The sequence below is a fragment of the Kogia breviceps genome, chromosome 6 (assembly GCF_026419965.1).
Source record: "Kogia breviceps isolate mKogBre1 chromosome 6, mKogBre1 haplotype 1, whole genome shotgun sequence".
NCBI classification, from domain to species: Eukaryota; Metazoa; Chordata; class Mammalia; order Artiodactyla; family Physeteridae; genus Kogia; species Kogia breviceps.
This window is the reverse complement of record NC_081315.1, coordinates 59,311,911-59,331,980: the sequence shown is the minus strand read 5'-3', so window position 1 is coordinate 59,331,980 and position 20,070 is coordinate 59,311,911. Positions and strand designations below refer to the sequence as shown.

The window sequence follows — 20,070 nt, the reverse complement described above, 5'->3', positions numbered from 1 at the left end:
GGTGACTGTAGTTATCAGTACCGTATTGTATACTTGAAATTTTCTAAAAGAGGACATCCTAAGCATCCCACCACATACACACAAGAAACTGGTAACTATGTGACGTGATGAATGTGTTAATTAACTTGACTGTGGTAATCACTTCACAATGTACATGTATGTCAAATCATCACATTTTACTCTTTAAATATATACAATTTTATCTGTCAACTGAACCTCAGTAAAGTTGGGAGGAAAAAAGACTGTCCCACGCTCTTTTGCAGCTGGGTGCGTTCACGCAACTATGTTTAAGCCAATGACAAGTCAATGGAATAATATGTATAACCTAAGGGTCACGTCCAAGTGGAAAGAACTTGGAGAGAAGATGGAAGGAAGAGAAGCATGTCCCCCTTCTGCCCTTTCCCTGGGGATACAGATGTGTGGGTAAGTCTTCGTGACCATACAACACTTGGGGGACAATAGATCAACTCACTAGAAAAAGCCTGGGTCCCCCAAAACTGTGAAGCCACATGCTAGTCCCTGTAGGCTACTCAGATATCCTCTTTCAGTATGGAAGTACTCATTTCTCAGCTGCCAGAAGTGCTGACTGAAAATTGCCTTTGGCTGAAGGGAGCTGCCTCCCATAATATTATTCCCCTGCCATGGGTAGCCTGCATTCAATAACTGGTCCATAAGGAGGTGCAAACCCTGGCCTCCTTGCCTAGATGCATGACCAAGTCCGAAGAGCCGTCCCAACTCCAGAGCTCCCCGTGCAATCAGCTGAGGTCTCTGTTGGTGACCGTGTCACAGGACAACTTCTCCCTGTGCTCCTTTTGGCTTCCCTCACACTCACAGGTGTTTTTCCCAAGAGCACTCCCCAACACAACACCTGCACACCAATTTCCACCCCAGAATCTACTTCTCAGGGAACCCAACCTTAGTCAATAAGCCACTGTTATTTGCTCTGTCAGTGCAAGTAGGATCTATATTTCAACTAAATACCTGTTATGTGCTGAGCTCCGAGCTAGCAATCCTAAGTTAAGACATCACAATTTTGAGCTCAGGAGCATGTAAAATGTGGTGCAAGAACAGCATGCAAATAAGGAGAAAATAAGTATGGCTGCAGAGAGTTGACTATCCCTGGTCTTATAAATATCACCAGGTTGCCCCACACCACTTTCAAGGAAGACAAAAATCAATCTTGTTCCCAATCTCAACATCCTTGCCCTCTCATTCCCTAGTTTCCTTAGGACGAAACTCTAATTCCTTTCTTTAGACGACCTGTTCAGACTTCCTTCCTTGAATGACCAGCCTCACCCTTTCTCAAGCTCCTTTGACGAAAGCTTGCTTTTGGTTTGGCGAAAGAGCCCACATGCATAGCCCACAGCTCCAGGTTAGAGGCACAGCCTCAGGCCTAGAGGAAGGGACATAAGCACAAGGGCACTGATAGTGAGAGGAAGGTTCTTCACAGAGAACGTAACATTTAGTCAAGACTTGAAGGATGGAGAAGAATTTGAGAAGGTGACAATTTTCAAATTTTATGTACTTAGCCAATATTCACTGCAGGATTATTCACAACAGCCAAAATGTGGAGCGACCCAAGTGTCCATCAACAGATGAATGGATAAACAAAATATGGTATATCCATACAATGGGATATCATTTAGCCATAAAAAGAAATGAGGTTCTGATATATGCTACAACATGGAGGAACTCTGAAGACATTATGCTTAGTCAAATTAGCCAGACACAAAATACAAACATTGTATGACTCCACTTATATAAAATACCTACAAAAGGAAAATTCATAGAGACAGCAGATTAGAGGTTACCAGGGACTGGGGCAGGGGAGACTGGGGAGTGACTGCTTAGTGGTTATAGAGGTTCTGTTTTGGGTGATGAAAAGTTTTGGAAATAAATAACAGTGATAATTGCACATTGTGAATATAATTAATGCTACTGAATTATACAACTTAAAAATGGTTAAAATGACAAATTTTATGTTACATGTATTTTACCACAATAAAAAATAATTTCAAAAAAATTGCTTAATGTCATGAATTTACTTCAAATTGTTACTTGGACAGTCCAAGACACAATTTGAAACAACTGTGGAACAACTGTGAGAGCCCCTGGGCCCTGGTGCTGAGTGTCTAAGTGGAGGGCACTGGAGGGAAGCTACAAGGGAAACAGGCTTTAGTGAACACATGCCTCCGTGCAATTTCCCTGCACCTTCTCCATGGCCCCTGTGTGATCATAACGATCATATAAGTTTGAAGCCAGCATATCAGTCACAGGCCAACTTATTTAAGTGTCAGAATCAGCCTCCTGCCTCCCTGGTTTTTCAATGATAGTATATCCACCTTTGCAAGTGACTTCTTTTAATTATTGAAGTATGGCATTCACACAGGAAGGTGCACCAAACTTCAGTGTATGGCTCCATGATCCTTCTTCATCTGGAGACAGCCATGTAACGACCACGCAGGTCTAGAGAGAGAACCTTTCCAGCACCCCAGAAGTTTCCTTCATGCCCCTTTCCAGTCTATAACCCACACCCTCCTGAAATAATTCCACCTTCTCTAAATATTAATTAATTCTGTCAGGCAATTACTTTCAAGATGAAACTTCTTACTAGAACAAAGGCATCTCAATGGCCACAGCTGCCTTCTTTGCCAGCAAGTCCCATCTTACTCTACAGAGAGCCCATAATGTCCCCCACCATATGCATATCAGGATGAGAATGCTTCTATCTCAGTGAAAGGAAAATGCTGTGTACATTGGAAGCCGTGGTCCTCAGAGCGTGTGGACATGGGATGACCATAGGCTCTCCATATTGCATGCCCAGGAAGAAAGCCGCTTATTGCTTTTCCTGAGGCACTGCCACCTAACAGATCCTATGATTTTATAACCCTATGATTTTTATAACCTAACAACCGCTGATTTCTGCCAAGAGCTCTGACACCTACAATCCCCTTGCTCTGCAATGATTACGTGGACGTAGGCAATCCACTTCCCCTCTCTCTTTCTCAGATGCTGCCACACAAGGCGAACCTATTTCCCACAACTTCAGCATCTTCCTCATAGGCAAGGAAAGGACAGAGGCACATGAGCCATCCCTATGGCCCCGATTTTTCAGGACATGTAAGTGTCCCTGAGATATAAAGAGCTTGGGGCAGAGGAATGCAAAGCAAAAAGCTGACAGACTCTATGGAAGTCAGGAAAGCCCCCAAATATAACAAATCATAATAACTTCTTCTAGGATGAGCATCTACTTACTGTGTGCCAGGCACTGTATTTGTTGCTGAGGTTCTAAAGTGACCTAGACTTGGGCCTGAAGGAGCCCAGCAGGAGAATAAACAGTAAATTTAAACACAAAACTTATCACAGTGGATTATTTACATAAAAGGTTATGAGTGCTACAACAGACATATGTGTGGCCTAGAAAAAGAACCAGAGACCAGGGCCCTCAGCCCAGCTTGAGGGGAGCAGAAGAGGATTCTGGGAGGCAGTGATGCCTGGATTGAGTCTTGGAAGCAGTTAGATTGGTGGCGGGGAGGATGAAGAAGAGGCAGTTCCAAGAAGGGGAAGGAGGGGCACATGAAGAGAGAGGTGTGAAGGGGTGTGGGTGTGGTGTGTAAGGGGAGGCCAGGACTAGCAGGAGATGAGGTAGGTGAGTTCAGCGGAGGCCAAGTCAATAGGGTAAGATGCGTAGGTGACTCTGTTATGTGAACCCCAAACAGGACACAGTCAGAGACACTGGGAACTACGGCACAGGGAGTTAGAGGGTGCAGAGTCGTGAGCCGTTCTGGAAAATGCAGGCTTTTGGTCAGCTCGGCTGGGAGGCAGGCCAGCAGTAAAAGAACATAAATGAAATTAGCCTCCTTGACTGCTTACCCAGAATCAGATACTCCTTTTAATTAAGAGAAGTTATTTTCAAAGGTCAGTTTCAATGAGTCCTGTTGCTATGACCCTCATAGTAACAAATAAGCATCCAGGGGGATGCTGACAGTTTAAGGTTCTGTCTTCAGACCCACAGATATGCACAAACCTCAGGGAAAAGAAACCCAGAGGCTGGATGTGTACCTCTATCAAGTCCTCTCCAACTCCCTTATATCCCTAACTCTACTCTCCACCCCCGACCACATTCAACATCCTGAACTCCCCACTGCTTTCACTTCTGCTCCAGGTTTGAGCTCCTGGTTTACTGCCTCTCTTGCCTCTCAGACCCACCACGCCCTCGTGGAAACACTCGTTCAAGACATTGGTTTTACTGACTCCTGACTCCAGCGCCTGTCTCTGCCCCTTAGTACACGTGCATTAAATAACTACTAAATGAATTAATCTGCTAAGCACATACTATGTGTCAGCCCTGGGTGGTGACTCATCTTCTTCCTTATGGCTGAGTCTCACCCAAAAGCTGAATCTCACACTTGGCCCTGGACACTTTCTCTTGAACTAGTCAAGAGGTTGGGGTGCTCCCCAACCCACCCCAGTCTGGCTTGTCACAGAGCGGCTGATATCTCCAAAAGGGAGTGGAAATAAAGACCACAAGAGATGGTTTTCTAGGAGTTGCCTAGCAGCTAAGTATTTTGAAAAAAAGAAAAAGAGGAGCCTATGAGAGAGCATGACAGAGAGAATCTACATTAAAAGGATCTGCCTTTGTGTCTCTCTCCCCAGTATATTCTACTAGAAGGCAGGATCTATAGCTAGATCATCTTTATGTGTCCAATTCCTGGTACAGTGAGAAGCTCATAGGAGATGGTCAGTGCTTGTTGAATTTAACACACTATCATTAGAGGGATATACCTGTGAATTGAATCAGAACACTTGGGTCAGTCAATTAGGATAACATTTGAAGTAATTAATCAGTAAAGGAGACACACAGATAAAGTCTTACATGTTTCCCTCTTCTCCAGAAGATAACCCCCTTTCTTTGATGATGCATTCCTTTCTGCATATAAAATCCCCGAGATTAAAGCTTATCTTAATTTCTTGGGAAACTCCCTAAGTCTACTAGCTGAAGACAGTGAAACATTCTTGTCAGCGATACATTTTCAAAAGCAGTATCTCCTCTTAGAACACATTTTTTTTTTTTCTTGCAGAGGGATGACTTCATCTATTTGATGTTGGATCTTACTTGTTTCAATTTCAGAAGGTGGCATCTTCTGACCTTCATTTCTGAAGACATCTCCTATTTGGGACATTTATCCCCAGTCTCTATATTGTACAGAGCAAAGAACAGTAGACCAGCCTCTAGGTAGTATCCAGTGGACCTTGGGCAACACATCTATCTTCTCTGGGCCTATTTTCTTCACGTTTGAATAAGAAACCCATTAGACCACATGGTTTCTCCAATGGCTTCTGATTCCGAGATAATTTCCTACTAAGGTGGAAATGACTGATGACAGATAGTTGCTCAAACGATGGCGCCTGGGGAGGTGATGCAACTACTAACACATAAAGGGGGAAAGAGGAGCCACTCGTGGGCAAGAGTAGGAGAGACTTCAGAAAAGGAGGCCAGAGACTCTAGTCCTGGCAGAAAACAGATGGCTCGGTCCAACAGGGGCACGGAGGAAAGGGTAAGACAGAGACCATAGATAATGCTGTAGACAAAGTATAGGGAATCCCAGGCAACAGCAGGGAGCCAGGGAGGCATTACTACCACCAGGTCTGAAGGGACATAGGGGAGAACCCAGAAGAACTGTGGCCTTTGGAAGCAGAGGAACCCAATTAACCACAAGCAACTCACGGGGGTTAGGGGGAAGGGGAGCTGGGAGAATGAGTACCCCTACCTCACTCTCCTGCAGCCTTCCCATCTCCTACCAGTGTCTACAGGTGCTTACAGCCAACTGGAAACCAGAAAGGGAAAGGGCCAATCACTGCATGCAGCCTCCAGGGTTTCAGAACAGAGGGGAGCCGTAGGTTTGGAGGGGTAAACAAAAAATACCCACCAAAATACTTTGTGCTACACAGTTTGGTCTCTGTGGCTCTGTTCTTGAAGATAGTCAGGGGTGATGTATTAGCACCATGAGGAGACCACTGCCAGCGCCTCTGAGGTGGTGAGCAGCTCTGTGAGGAGGTGGGGAACAAGCTGGGTCAGGGTTAGGAATGCTGGAGCAGGAATGGACTTGCTCCTGCAGTTCCAGAGGAAGAGTAAGTAGGGGGAAGGGGGAACAAACCAGGAACTCACAGAAGGCTGAGGGCAGTTCCAAGGGGTTGCCTGAAAACCAAAATCCAGATGCACAAGCCATGCACCACCTGGGAAGCTGGGTACGGCCTTGGGTAAATTCCAGTGAGTGGGTTACTGCTTGTTTTGTGGGCCTGCCAGCCACAAGCTCGGCACTTCCCTCCTGTGTGGGGTCCTAACATCACCACAAGATGTCTTCCCAAGAGCCCAAGGAGCTTCTTCCTCAAGGACTCCGATACTTAGTTCCTTAGCCATTCTGAGGGTGGAAATGTTCAGGTGAGTGGAGTTACACATGCCTGAGGTGCAGTGGAGAGAACTGTCATACATCAAAATCTCATTCATTCATGAGCGACACTGATCGAATGTGAGGCAACCCAGCCTAGGTTTGAGGATAAACAAAACTGCAGGGAAATGCTCTGACTCCTGAAGACACCGAAGTCTATGCAGTGCTTTAGGGGCGATGATGTGCGTGTGAATAATAGGTATGCAAACAATTCATTTTTCTCTGTCTGAGGGGACCTAAATGAGGCAATGTTTTTCCTTCAAACGACGGTTCTACATTGTACGGACCTGGGAAAAATTACAGAATACCTACTCTTTTAGCCTTGTTTACCTTGAAGTCTTGTTACAGTGAGTGAGTTGTTACTTTCATCATAAATTATAAATGTAGAAAAGTTTAATATAAGTAAATCTGCAATGCATTTTTTCAAACAGACTGTTATACAAATAAAAATTTTCATCAATGAAGGCATATATATCTAAGAGCCTGACTCGGGAAAGTTTGATGCTGCATTTGCCCCATGCAGTCACAGGCCCTGCACAGGCCCTTGGATGTGGAGAGAGCACCGGTTTGGAAGGAATTATAACTGCTTGGACTCTCAGTCTGGAGTCTTGAGACCTGAATTCTTTTCAAATTGCTCATTGTAATTCTGCTAATCACTGTAGCTCCCTGAACTACAACTTCTTGACATATAAAATAAAATAACAATATGTGCCTCACAGGCTGCTGCCAGGATTACAGAAGCTGCCAGAAGCAAGTGTGTAACATCGCTACAGCTCCCTCCTCCCCTTTAAAAACATAGGAATCTTTACGTTAGTATTTCCACATTCCTTTTAAAATGCGTAGATGTATCTCCCACCTAAATGGAAAAAATATGCTTTAAAAGCCTCCCTATATCTCTAGCCCTAAGCTCCTCATGAACTTTTATTTATTTTATCTGAGACAGCGGTCTAAAAAGGTAAACAAAGGTTATAATGTGGCTCAGGTCTGGGAGTAGTAGAATCATTTTGGCAAGTTTGATTTCTGCTGCATTCTTGTCCTCCCTGGATTAGTCTCCAAAAGAACAGAACAAAAGAAAAAGAAAAAGGTTTTAATTGAGGTAATTTATGGCATTCCATTTCCTTTCCAGACTTTGTATTCGATGAGCAGGGATTGGATTTCAAGGCTTGATGGTTGGGTTTGAAGAAAACTCCTTTTATTTCTTAATGAAGCCTTAAAACATCAGAGTATATACTGCAGTTCTGTAGTGATAACTATGTATTTGGAATGATTTTTTAAAACAACTTTATTCCAACTGGCGCCCATTTCTTCACACCCCCTTCCTCTCCTTGACAAAGTCAGAGCTGTTCCTGGGCTCCTAGTTCTCTGCAATGTCACCATCACAGATGGTAGCGACCGAGAGTTGAGCCATTTTCACAAAGAAGGCAGGAAATTCCCAGGAGGCCAAAAGACAGCGGGTCCCTTGCTTCATCTACTACCCCCATTAGACTGGAAGTCAGGAGACCTGGACTTTAGTCCCAATTAACTCCTCTGTAAAACAGTTAGACTCAATTTTCCCTGACCCCTTGAAACTACATGATAGTGATCCCAGAAATCAGTTCAGATACTCACATTGGTTCTATTTTTTTTTTTTTTTTTGAGTATAGTTGCTTTACAATGCTGTGTTAGTTTCTGCTGTACAATGAAGTGAATCAACTATATGTATACATATATACCCTCCCTCTTGGTTCTTGAAAATCAATCAAATGGCACTAAATCTCTCCAATAATTATGTCTGGAAAGGGCAGCGCTTTATTTTAACTTACTTTATTATTTAGGGAACAATTACCTTAATCTACTGCGATTTCTGTATGAATGGAGATTAGCCATATTTACTTCAGAAAAACATCACTCATTTTGTCTTAGGCAAAATGAAAGTCTTTTCCTGAGAGCTCTACACCATGGCTGCATAGTACTCCATCGTATAGATGTTTAGGTAATCCATATATCCATATGCAGTGGATAGTAGTTATGTTCTATAAAGTCTCCAGAACACTGAATTAGTAAATACTAAGCCACTGCTCCAAGAGTAAATATAGGACAGGGTTCCTGCAGCCTCTGGTCACAACATTTTCATCAACCAATCAATACATAACCTTACCTGACACGTTTCTGTTTAAAGACACCTTATTTAATATACATTGTTTATTCATTAACATTGAACTCATGGTCAAGGGCACTATATATAATAAATGCCTGAATGAAACTTACCTAACACATGGATTTTCTCTGTAAGGCACATCACCGCCTTCCTGCTTAGGAAACTAGACTGCACTTCAGCACGATGCTGGAAGGCCACTTTAAACATAGTGAAATCACCACCAAAAGCACAAAGATGTGAAAAAACATGGTACTAAACAGATTGCCAAAAGGATGCTTGTTTGCAGCATGAGAAGTGAAACAAGAAGGGAGATCGTCATCTTGTCTGACTTCAGCTATAGGAACATGTATGTCAAGCAGCTCGAACTTTCCACCACTCTGCTCTTGCCCTGAATAACACAAAAGTGCCATGCGTATTGATTTGGGGGTTATAAATATATGTTAGTGAGTCGGTGAATTCACAAATATGGAATACACAAATAATGAGGACCGACTGTACTATATCTTGTAGGAAACACTTCCAACCCCCTTATCCCTTAGGCACCTCTAAGTCACTCCCTGGTCCACTGTAAGGTCTCCCAATTCCTAAGGTCCAGAAGCAATGACCCTGTTTCACCACATATTATTGCCCAGCAATTGTGCAGCAAAATTCCTAGCTGCCAGCGAGGAAGCACTCGGCTCATGTTTGTTAAATTAATCAAACCAGTCTGGCTGATCCTAAAGGAAGCTTTAGTCATTTCTCCCTGAAATTAGTGTTACAAAACAATTCTATATTATTTCCAATACCCAAAGTACCAAACCTCATTAATCTAAAAGAATGGCAGCCCAGAATGAAGAAATAATGTATCCCAGTGAAATAAAATGACATCTACCTCCAACCGCTCAGTTCACCCAGTATCTTCGGAAACTTTCATACACACAGCTAAGAAAGCCCCCCCTCACTATCTCAGGCACAGTCAAAGGAGGGGAAGGTGTGAGCTTAAAGAGGTGAAAAACCAGAGCAAAGCAAAGTAGCCAAATCACTAGGTTCCAGACACAGAGACAGTAAAAGCAGCATTGCCCAGGCAGTGATACCCTTGCCTGGAGCAGTGTTGCTCAAAGTGTGCATCTGAGGAGCTGGACTGACTATTAAAATATGCAAATTCCAGAGAGACCTTCAAGATCGCGGAGGAGTAAGACGTGGAGATCACCTTCCTCCCCACAAATACATCAGAAATACATCTACATGTGAAACAACTCCTACAGAACACCTACTGAATGCTGGCAGAAGACCTCAGACTTCCTAAAAGGCAAGAAACTCCCCACGTACCTGGGTAGGGCAAAAGAAGAAAGAAAAAACAGAGACAAAAGAATAGGGATGGGACCTGCACCACTGGGAGGGAGCTGTGAAGGAGGAAAAGATTCCACACACTAGGAAGCCCCTTCACTGGAGGAACGGGGGGTGGGCTGGGGGGGAAGCTACAGAGCCACAGAGGAGAGCACAGCAACAGGGGTGCAGAGGGTAAAGCGGAGAGATTCCTGCACAGAAGTTCAGTGCCAACCAGCATGCACCAGCCCAAGAGGCTTGTCTGCTCACCCACTGGGACGTGCGGGGCCTGGAAGCTGAGGCTCAGGCTTTGGAGGTCAGATCCCAGGGGAGAGGACCGGGGTTGGCTGCGTGAACACAGCCTGAAGGGGTTAGTGCACCACAGCGAGATGGGAGGGAGTCCGGGAAAAACTCTGGACCTGCCTAAGAGGCAAGAGATCATTGTTTCGAGGTGCACGAGGAGAGGGGATTCAGAGCACCGCCTAAACGAGCTCCAGAGAAGGGCTTGAGCTGTGTCTATCAGTGCAGACCCCAGAGACGGGCATGAAACAATAAGGCTGCTGCTGCAGCCACCAAGAAGCCTGTGTGCAAGCACAGGTCACTATCCACACCTTCCCTCCTGGAGCCTGTGCAGCCCACCACTGCCAGGGTCCCGTGATCCAGGGACAACTTCCCTGGGAGAACATAAGGTGCGCCTCAGGCTCTTGCAACGTCATGCCGGTCTCTGCCTCCGCAGGCTCGCCCAACATTCCGTACCCCTTCCTCCCCCTGGTCTGAGTGAGCCAGAGCCCCCGAATCAGCTGCTCCTTCAACCCTGTCCTGGCTAAGCGAAGAACAGACGCCATCAGGCAACCTACATGCAGAGGCAGGGCCAAATCCAAAGCTGAACCCCGGGAGCTGGGCAAACAAAGAAGAGAAAGGGAAATCTCTCCCAGCAGCCTCAGGAGCAGCAGTTTAAATCTCCACAATCAACTTGATGTACCCTGCATCTATGGAATACCTGAATAAACAACAAATCATCCCAAAATTGAGGTGGTGGACTTTGGGAGCAACTGTAGACTTGTGGTTTGCTTTCTGTGACTAATTTGTTTCTGGTTTTATGTTTATCTTAGTTTAGTATTTAGAGTTTATTATCACTGGTAGATCTGTTTATTGATTTGCTTGCTCTCTTCTTTTTTTAAAATAAATATAGATATATATATTTTTTCCCTTTCTCTTTTTGTGAGTGTGTATGTGTCTTTGTGTGATTTTGTCTACATAGCTTTGCTTTTACCATTTGTCCTAGGAATCTGTCTTTCCATTTTTTTGTTTTTGTTTTTGTATTTTTAGTATAGTTTTTAGTGCTTGTTATCATTGGTGGATTTCTTTTTTGGTTTGGTTGCTCTCTTCTTTCTTTCTCTTTTAAAATACTTTTAAATTTTTTTATTTTTAACAAATTTTAAAATTTTTATTTTAATAACTATTCTGTTTTATTTTATTTTATTTTTTCTTTCTTTTTTCTCCCTTTTAAACTGAGCCATGTGGCAGGCAGGGTCTTGGTGCTCCAGCCAGGTGTAAGGCTTGTGCCTCTGAGGTGGGAGAGCCAAGTTCAGGAAATTGGTCTACCAGAGACCTCCCAACTTCATGTAATATCAAATAGTGAATATTCTCCCAAAGATCTCCATCTCAACGCTAAGACCCACCTCCACTCAACAACCAGTAAGCTTCAGAGCTGGACATCCCATGCCAAACAACTAGCAAGAAAGGAACACAACCCCACCCATTAGCAGAGAGGCTGCCTAAAATCATAATAAGTTCACAAGCACTCCAAAACACACCACTGGATATGGTACTGCCCACCAGAAAGACAAGATCCAGCCTCATCTACCAGAAGAAAGGCACCAGTCCCTACCACGAGGAAGCATACACAACCCACTGAACCAACCTTACCCACTGGGAGCAGACACCAAAAACAATAGGAACTATGAACCTTCAGCCTGTGAAAAGGAGACCCCAAACACAGTAAGCAAAATGAGAAGACAGAGAAATACACAGCAGATGAAGGAGCAAGATAAAAACCCACCAGACCAAACAAATGAAGAGGAAATAGGCAATCTATCTGAAAAAGAATTCAGAGAAATGATAGTAAAGATGATCCAAAATATTGGAAATAGAATGGAGAAAATACAAGACACGTTTAACAAGGACCTAGAAGAACTAAAGAGTAAACAAACAATGATGAACAACACAATAAATGAAATTTAAAATTCTCTATAAGGAATCAATAGCAGAATAACTGAGGCAGAAGAATGGATAAGTGACCTGGAAGATAAAATAGTGGAAATAACTACTGCAGACCAGAATAAAGAAAAAAAAGAATGAAAAGAACTGAGGATGGTCTCAGAGACCTCTGGGACAACATTATACACACCAACATTCAAATTATAGGGGTCTCGGAAAAAGAAGAGAAAAAGAAAGGGACTGAGAAAATATTTGAAGAGACTATAGTTGAAAACTTCCCTAATATGGAAAAGGAAATAGTTAATCAAGTCCAGGAAGCACAGAGAGTCCCATAATGGAGAAATTCAAGGAGAAACACGCCAAGACACATATTAATCAAACTACCCAAAATTAAATACAAAGAAAAAATATTAAAAGCAGCAAGGAAAAACAACAATAACATACAAGGGAATCCCCATAAGGTAAACAGCTGATCTTTCAGCAGAAACTCAGCAAGCCAGAAGGGAGTGGCAGGACATATTTTAAGTGATGAAAGAGAAAAACCTGCAACCAATATTACTCTACCCAGAAAGGATATCATTCAGATTCGACGGAGAAATTAAAACCTTTCCAGACAAGCAAAAGCTAAGAGAACTCAGCACCACCAAAACAGCTTTACAACAAATGCTAAAGGAACTTCTCTAGGCAAGAAACACAAGAGAAGAAAAAAACCTACAATAACAAACCCAAAACAATTAAGAAAATGGTAATAGGAACATTACCTTAGAAGCAGTTCTAAGAGGGAAGTTTATAGCAACACAATCCTACCTCAAGAAACAGGAAACATCTCAAATAAACAACCTAACCTTACACCTAAAGCAATTAGAGAAAGAAGAACAACAAAAAACCCCAAAGTTAGCAGAAGCAAAGGAATCATAAAGATGAGATCAGAAATAAATGAAAAAGAAATGAAGGAAGCAGTAGCAAAGATCAATAAAACTAAAGGCTGGTTCTTTGAGAAGATAAACAAAATTGATAAACCATTAGCCAGACTCATCAAGAAAAAAAGGGAGAAGACTCAAATCAATAGAATTAGAAATGAAAAAGAAGTAACAACTCACACTGCAGAAATACAAAGGACCATGAGAGATTACTACAAGCAACTATATGCCAATAAAATGGACAACCTGGAAGAAATGGACAAATTCTTAGAAAAGCACAACCTTCTGAGACTGAACCAGGAAGAAATAGAAAACGTAAACAGACCAATCACAAGAACTGAAATTGAGACTGTGATTAAAAATCTTCCAACAAACAAAAGCCCAGGACCAGATGGTTTCACAGGCAAATTATATCAAACATTTAGAGAAGAGCTAACACCTATCCTTCTGAAACTCTTCCAAAATACAGCAGAGGGAGGAATACTCCCAAACTCATTCTATGCGGCCACGATCACCCGGATACCAAAACCAGACAAAAATGTCACAAAGAAAGAAAACTACAGGCCAATATCATGGATGAACATACATGCAAATATCCTCAACAAAAATACTAGCAAACAGAATCCAACAGCACATTAAAAGGATCACACACCATGATCAAGTGGGGTTTACCCCAGGAATGCAAGGATTCTTCAATGTATGAAAATCAATCAATGTGATAAACCATATTAACAAATTGAAGGAGAAAAACCATATGATCACCTCAATAGATACAGAAGAAGCTTTCAACAAACTTCAACATCCATTTATGATAAAAACCCTCCAGAAAGTAGGCACAGAGGGAACTTACCTCAACATAATAAAGGCCATATATGACAAACCCACAACCAACATCATTCTCCATGGTGAAAAACTGAAACCATTTTCTCTAAGATCAGGAACAAGACAAGGTTGTCCACTCTCACCACTATTATTCAACATAGTTTTGGAAGTTTTAGCCACAGCAATCAGAGAAGAATAAGAAATAAAAGGAATCCAAATCAGAAAACAAGAAGTAAAGCTGTCACTGTTTGCAGAAGACATGATACTATACATAGAGAATCCTAAAGACACTACCAGAAAACTACTAGAGCTAATCAATTAATTTGGTAAAGTAGCAAGATACAAAATTAATGCACAGAAATCTCTTGCATTCCTACACAATAACGATGAAAAATCTGAAAGAGAAATTAAGGAAACACTCCCATATACCACTGTAGCAAAAAGAATAAAATACCTAGGAATAAACCTACCTAGGGAAACCAAAGACCTGTATGCAGAAAACTATAAGACACTGATGAATGAAATTAAAGATGATACAAACAGATGGAGATATATACCATATTCTTGGACAGGAAGAATCAATATTGTGAAAATGACTATACTACCCAAAGCAATTTTCACAGAACGAGAACAAAAAATTTCACAATTTGTAGGGAAACACAAAAGACACCGAATAGCCAAAGCAACCTTGAGAAAGAAAAACAGAGCTGGAGGAATCAGGCGCCCGGACTTCAGACTATACTACAAAGCTACAGTAATCAACACAGTATGGTACTGGCACAAAAACAGAAATATAGATCAATGGAACAGGACAGAAAGCCCACAGATAAACCCACACACATATGGTCACCTTATGTTTGATAAAGGAGGCAAGAATATATGATGGAGAAAAGACAGCCTCTTCAATAAGTGGTGATGGAAAAACTGGACATTTACATGTAAAAGAATGAAATTAGAACACTTCCTAACACCATACACAAAAATAAACTCAAAATGGATTAAAGACCTAAATGTAAGGCCAGACACTATAAAACTCTTAGAGGAAAACATAGGCAGAACACTCTATGACATAAGTCATAGAAAGATCCTTTTTGACCCACCTCCGAGAGAAATGGAAATAAAAACAAAAATAAATAAATGGGACCTAATGAAACTTAAAAGCTTTTGCACAGCAAAGGAAACCATAAGCAAGATGAAAAGGCAACTCTCAGAATGGGAGAAAATATTTGTAAATGAAGCAACTGACAAAGGATTAATCTCCAAAATTTACAAGTAGCACATGCAGCTCAATATCAAAAAAACAAACAACCCAAGCCAAAAACGGGGAGAAGACCTAAATAGACATTTCTCCAAAGAAGATATACAGATTGCCAACAGACACATGAAAGAACGCTCAACATCACTAATCATTAGAGAAATGCAAATCAAAAGTACAATGAGGTATCACCTCACACCAGTCAGAATGGCCATCATCAAAAAATCTACAAGCAGTAAATGCTGGAGAGGGTGTGGAGAAAAGGGAACCCTTTTTCACTGGTGGTGGGAATGTAAATTGATACAGCCACTATGGAGAACAGTATGGAGGTTCCTTAAAAAACTAAAAATAGAACTACCATATGACCCAGCAATCCCACTACTGGACATATACCCTGAGAAAACCATAATTCAAAAAGAGTCATGTACCAAAATGTTCATTGCAGCTCTGTTTACAATAGCCAGGACACGGAAGCAGCCTAAGTGTCCACTGACAGATGAATGGATAGAGAAGATGTGGCACATATATACAGTGGAATATTGCTCAGCCATAAAAAGAAATGAAACTGAGTTATTTGTAATGAGGTGGATAGACCTGGAGTCTGTCATACAGAGTGAAGTAAATCAGAAGGAGAAAAACAAATACCCTATGCTAACATATATATATGGAATCTAAGAAAAAAATTAATGTCATGAAGAGACTAGGGGTAGGACGGGAATAAAACACAGACCTACTAGATCATGGACTTGAGGATATGGGGACGGGGTAGGCTAAGCTGTGACGAAGTGAGAGAGCGGCACTGACATATATACACTACCAAACGTAGGGTAGATAGCTAGTGGGAAGCAGCCGCATGGCACAGGGAGATCATCTAGGTGCTTTGTGACCACCTAGAGGAGTGGGATAGGGAGGGAGATCCAAGAGAGAGGAGATATGGGGATATATGTATATGTATAACTGATTCCCTTTGTTATAAAGCAGAAAGTAACACACCATTTTAAAGCAATAATACTCCAATAAAGGTGTTAAAAAATGCAAATTCCATGTTCTATACCAGACCAAATACAATTGAATCTCTAGGGGTAGATCTAGAGACCTGAATTCTAACGAACTCCCTTTGGATGCTCATGCAAATGTATGTTTGGGAGTTGCTGTTTCATTTAGAAAGTGGAATAGTGAGAAGGCCCAAGTTTTGGGGCCCTCTGAGAAATCTGGACCCAAAGGCCCAATCCACTTACTAGCTGGGTAACACTGAGCCCTCGATTTTCTGTAAGTATGAGGATAATATATTATTTAGTTTACAGGGTTGCTCTACTGTGACACTGCTGACATTTGGGGCTGGATAACTGTTTTCCGTGAGGGCTCTCCTGTGCAAGGTAGAATGTTTGGCGGCAACCATGACCTCTACCCACTAGATGATAATAGCAATACAATACCTCAGTAATGACAAACAAAAGTATTTCCAGACATTGCCAAATGTCCCCTGGGGAGAGGGGAGCAGAGTCACTGCTGGTTGAGACACACTCATTTAAAGGATTGTTGGATCTAATAAATGTGACAGGGTCTGACACGTGGTAGGCTATCAAAAAATGTTTATTATCTTTCTTCTCCCTCAAATCACAATGAATCCCCAGAGAAGAGAGCTCTGACAATTTTCATGAAGGTCCTCAGTGTTTTTCGTATTTTTGACACCTCCTTTGTTTCTCACCTGGTTTTATAGTCAGTTAAAATGAGCAGGCATTGGCTATAACGTTAACTTGATCTTGTTTTTAATGTTACAAATTTTCAGAAGCAATTGGTTGAGTCTTAACTTTACAATTAATGCACATCATATATAGAGGGGTGAATGTGGGGTGAAAGCTCAGAGCCCTTATATCATTCTTAGAATTAATTTGACAACAGGTCCTTCAGAGGCTAATTCTCCAGCTCTCTAATCAAAGTACTTAAAAGACTGGAGTGCATGGCCCATGGACTTCTCATCCAAAGCAAGTCAAGATTCTCCATCTGTGAAACAGAAACGTGGGACCAAAGTCTCAAGTTCCTCTAAACTTCCATATACTTTTAAAAATTCTATGATTCCAATTAACTCCTAATACTTTCTTCTAATTCATCAATAATTTTATACTTTTAGTATTAAAACGTAATAAATATGATATTTTAATATTCACTCAATAAACATTTCATCAAAGTAACAATTCTTGAGTGTGTACTTTGTGAAAAGCCCAATCTTCCCACTAACACCAAAAAAAGATAAGACATGGTCTCTGACCTCAAGACGTAAAGGCAGCCAGATAAAAACCAAAATGAAATATGTGCTCCGTGCAAATACAATTAGAGTAAATCTGAGATGGGAAAAAGATAAACAAAAGTTCAAATAGTTACGGACAACTCATTATGTTTGAGAGAAAGAAATGGCTGAAAACAGAACAGTTGGGAAAAAAAGGAAAAGATTCTCACTTGGCCTTCCAGACTTGGGGATAAACAAGACAAAGATCAATTCAAGGCATGCTGAAAACTGCAAGTTACAACATCCCCATCACGTTTTCATAAGAGGAGACATCTCCCCTTGAAGTACAGACACTGAGTGATGAAAGATAATGACTATAGAGGTAAATACACTGGATAATTAGAAACGGCAATTTGCTAGAAGAGGTTTCATCAAACTGATGCCTCACTGACTTCTTTGGCAGCTACTTGTCTGAAAAAGAAAAAAAAGTAATTCCAGGGCTATGTAGCAAACTTGGATGTGTTACTTTCCTGAATAGATTGATCACATCAGTATTGCAGCAATCCCTTTATTTAACTTCAAAATAACACAGGAAGAAAGTTGAAAGATAGCCTCCAAGTATGTGTTAGATGTTATTCTCTTATTTTCTTTCAACTGCAGCTTATTCTTTCTCTACTCAAACCTGCTTTGCTTTCATAATAATCAGCAGTGCTGCTTTGGGAGAAATATGTCAGCAATAACAAATGACAGGGGTGTGGTCTTATCACTAGCTCCATATTATATGTATATTTAATATGAGGCACAGATTCATGTCTCCCAGAAGGTTAGAGTGAATTATTTGTGGTTGAGCACATGTTGTGTCCAAGAAAAGAGCTCTGTTCATTTTTGGTTAACTTGACATCTATTTAGAGTGGTAACAACCACAGCAAAAATAAGGTTCTACAAAGGGCTAGAAACCCACTGTCGACAATACTGCTTCATCATTTCAAGTGAAATGCACATTACATCAACCATAAGATAAGACCAGCTTTCAATTTCTTCACGTTGAATGGGCAGAGAGCTAGGGTGAGGGGGTAGTGGGAGGGGAGTGGTTCTTGCTACCTATATTTCTATTAAAAAGTTATATTTAACAAATGCAGTGCTATAGACTGAATGTCTGTATCTCCTCAAAACTCACGTTGACACGTAACCCCAAATGTGGGGTGGGCCTCTGGGAGATGATTAGGTCATGAGGTTGAATGGAGTTATTACTTTTATAAAAGAGACCCCAGAGAGCTCCTTCATTCCTTCTTCCATGTGAGGACACAGCAAGAGCACCGCTGTCTATGAACCAGGAAGCAGGCTCTCACCAGACACTGAATCTGCTGGCACCTTGATATTGGACTTCCCAGCCTCTAGAACTCTGATAAATAAATGCCTGTTGTGTATAAGCCACCCAGTCTATGGTATTCTATTAGAGCAGCCCCAACAGAATAAGACATACAGAGAGCTCTCTTTGCCTATCCTTTAGGTATCCCCTACCCTATGGTCCCAAATCTCAAGGGAAAAATGCAAGTTGATGGCATTAGGGGCATTCCCTGACTGTTTTTGTGGTTGTTATTCCCACATCATCATCAGAAGTGACATTTACTGAGTATTTACCATGTGCCAGACACAATTATAATCACTTTTCAAATACTAAATCGTCGAAGTAGTTTCTGTCTTTCCAACTTCACAGGCCTGATTACGTGTGGCACCATCATTGATCCTAATGGACTCTTTCTTTTCTTAATCAAATCAAGAAAGGAGGTGGAAGTCTGGATATCATGCAAGTGCACAGATATTCTCATGGATCTCTTCATAAGGGAATATGAGTTAAGGCCAAAAAAGATAAATTGGCATATTACAAGTACTAGATATTTCAAAATACTAATTAGTTACTTTATTTTGATCATTTTACTGATTTGCTCAGTCCTTAATTTGTAAAAATTGCTTTCATGCTCTGTAGACAAATGCCCTACAGTAGTATCCTCCCCAAAGAATTCATTTTTTTCTCATACAAACAGATCAAAAACAGAAAGCCAAGAAATATCACCATTCCATGAAAGGACATCAAGCTAAGGGGACCTACAGAGGTGATCATCTCTGGAGAGATAATCACTCACAGAAGCCACAGTTGTTCTTCAGCTAGAAAGATCACAAGAGCCACTGCTCTTAAAACCTAAAATCCCCAAACTAATAGAAATCATTTACCATTTGACACTGATTCCCCACTGGTAAAACCAGATTCCTTTGAAATAACAGTCCCAAGAGGAATTGTGAGATTCAACTAGAAAACCACTCCATCAACAAATATGCCTACCACTGAGTGACAGAAGGTGGGGTACATCATATATATTTAAAGAAAATTGTCCTTGTCCTCAAGAAAATTTCAATACAGTTGAAAGAAGTTAAGATATTGAAATAATTTTAAGGTATTTTAGCAGCAAGCTAGGTACCAGAAAAAATGGCAAAGAGCATCCCAAATGAACACTGGCCTATCAATTTCCTTCACTGTTCCTTTCATTTTCTTATTTGTTTGGCTTCTTCCCAAAGCAAGGCCTAACACAAGGTCAAGGATTCAGGGAAAAGGTAATTCATTTGGAAGATGTCCCACAAAGCATGAGTGAGTGGGAGGGAAGAGTGACACAAAGACAGATGAAAAGCCCATATGAACATGTGTCACAAAGATCATGGTCAATTGGGGCTGACAGTGG

General features: G+C 41.4%; 1 protein-coding gene across 2 annotated transcripts in view; it reads right to left on the bottom strand.

Annotated features, from left to right (window-relative positions):
* The window catches only part of FRAS1 (Fraser extracellular matrix complex subunit 1), a 450,824-nt gene that overhangs the window by 300,570 nt on the left and 130,184 nt on the right, over nt 1-20,070 (bottom strand). The gene's annotated exons all lie outside the window — the stretch shown is intronic.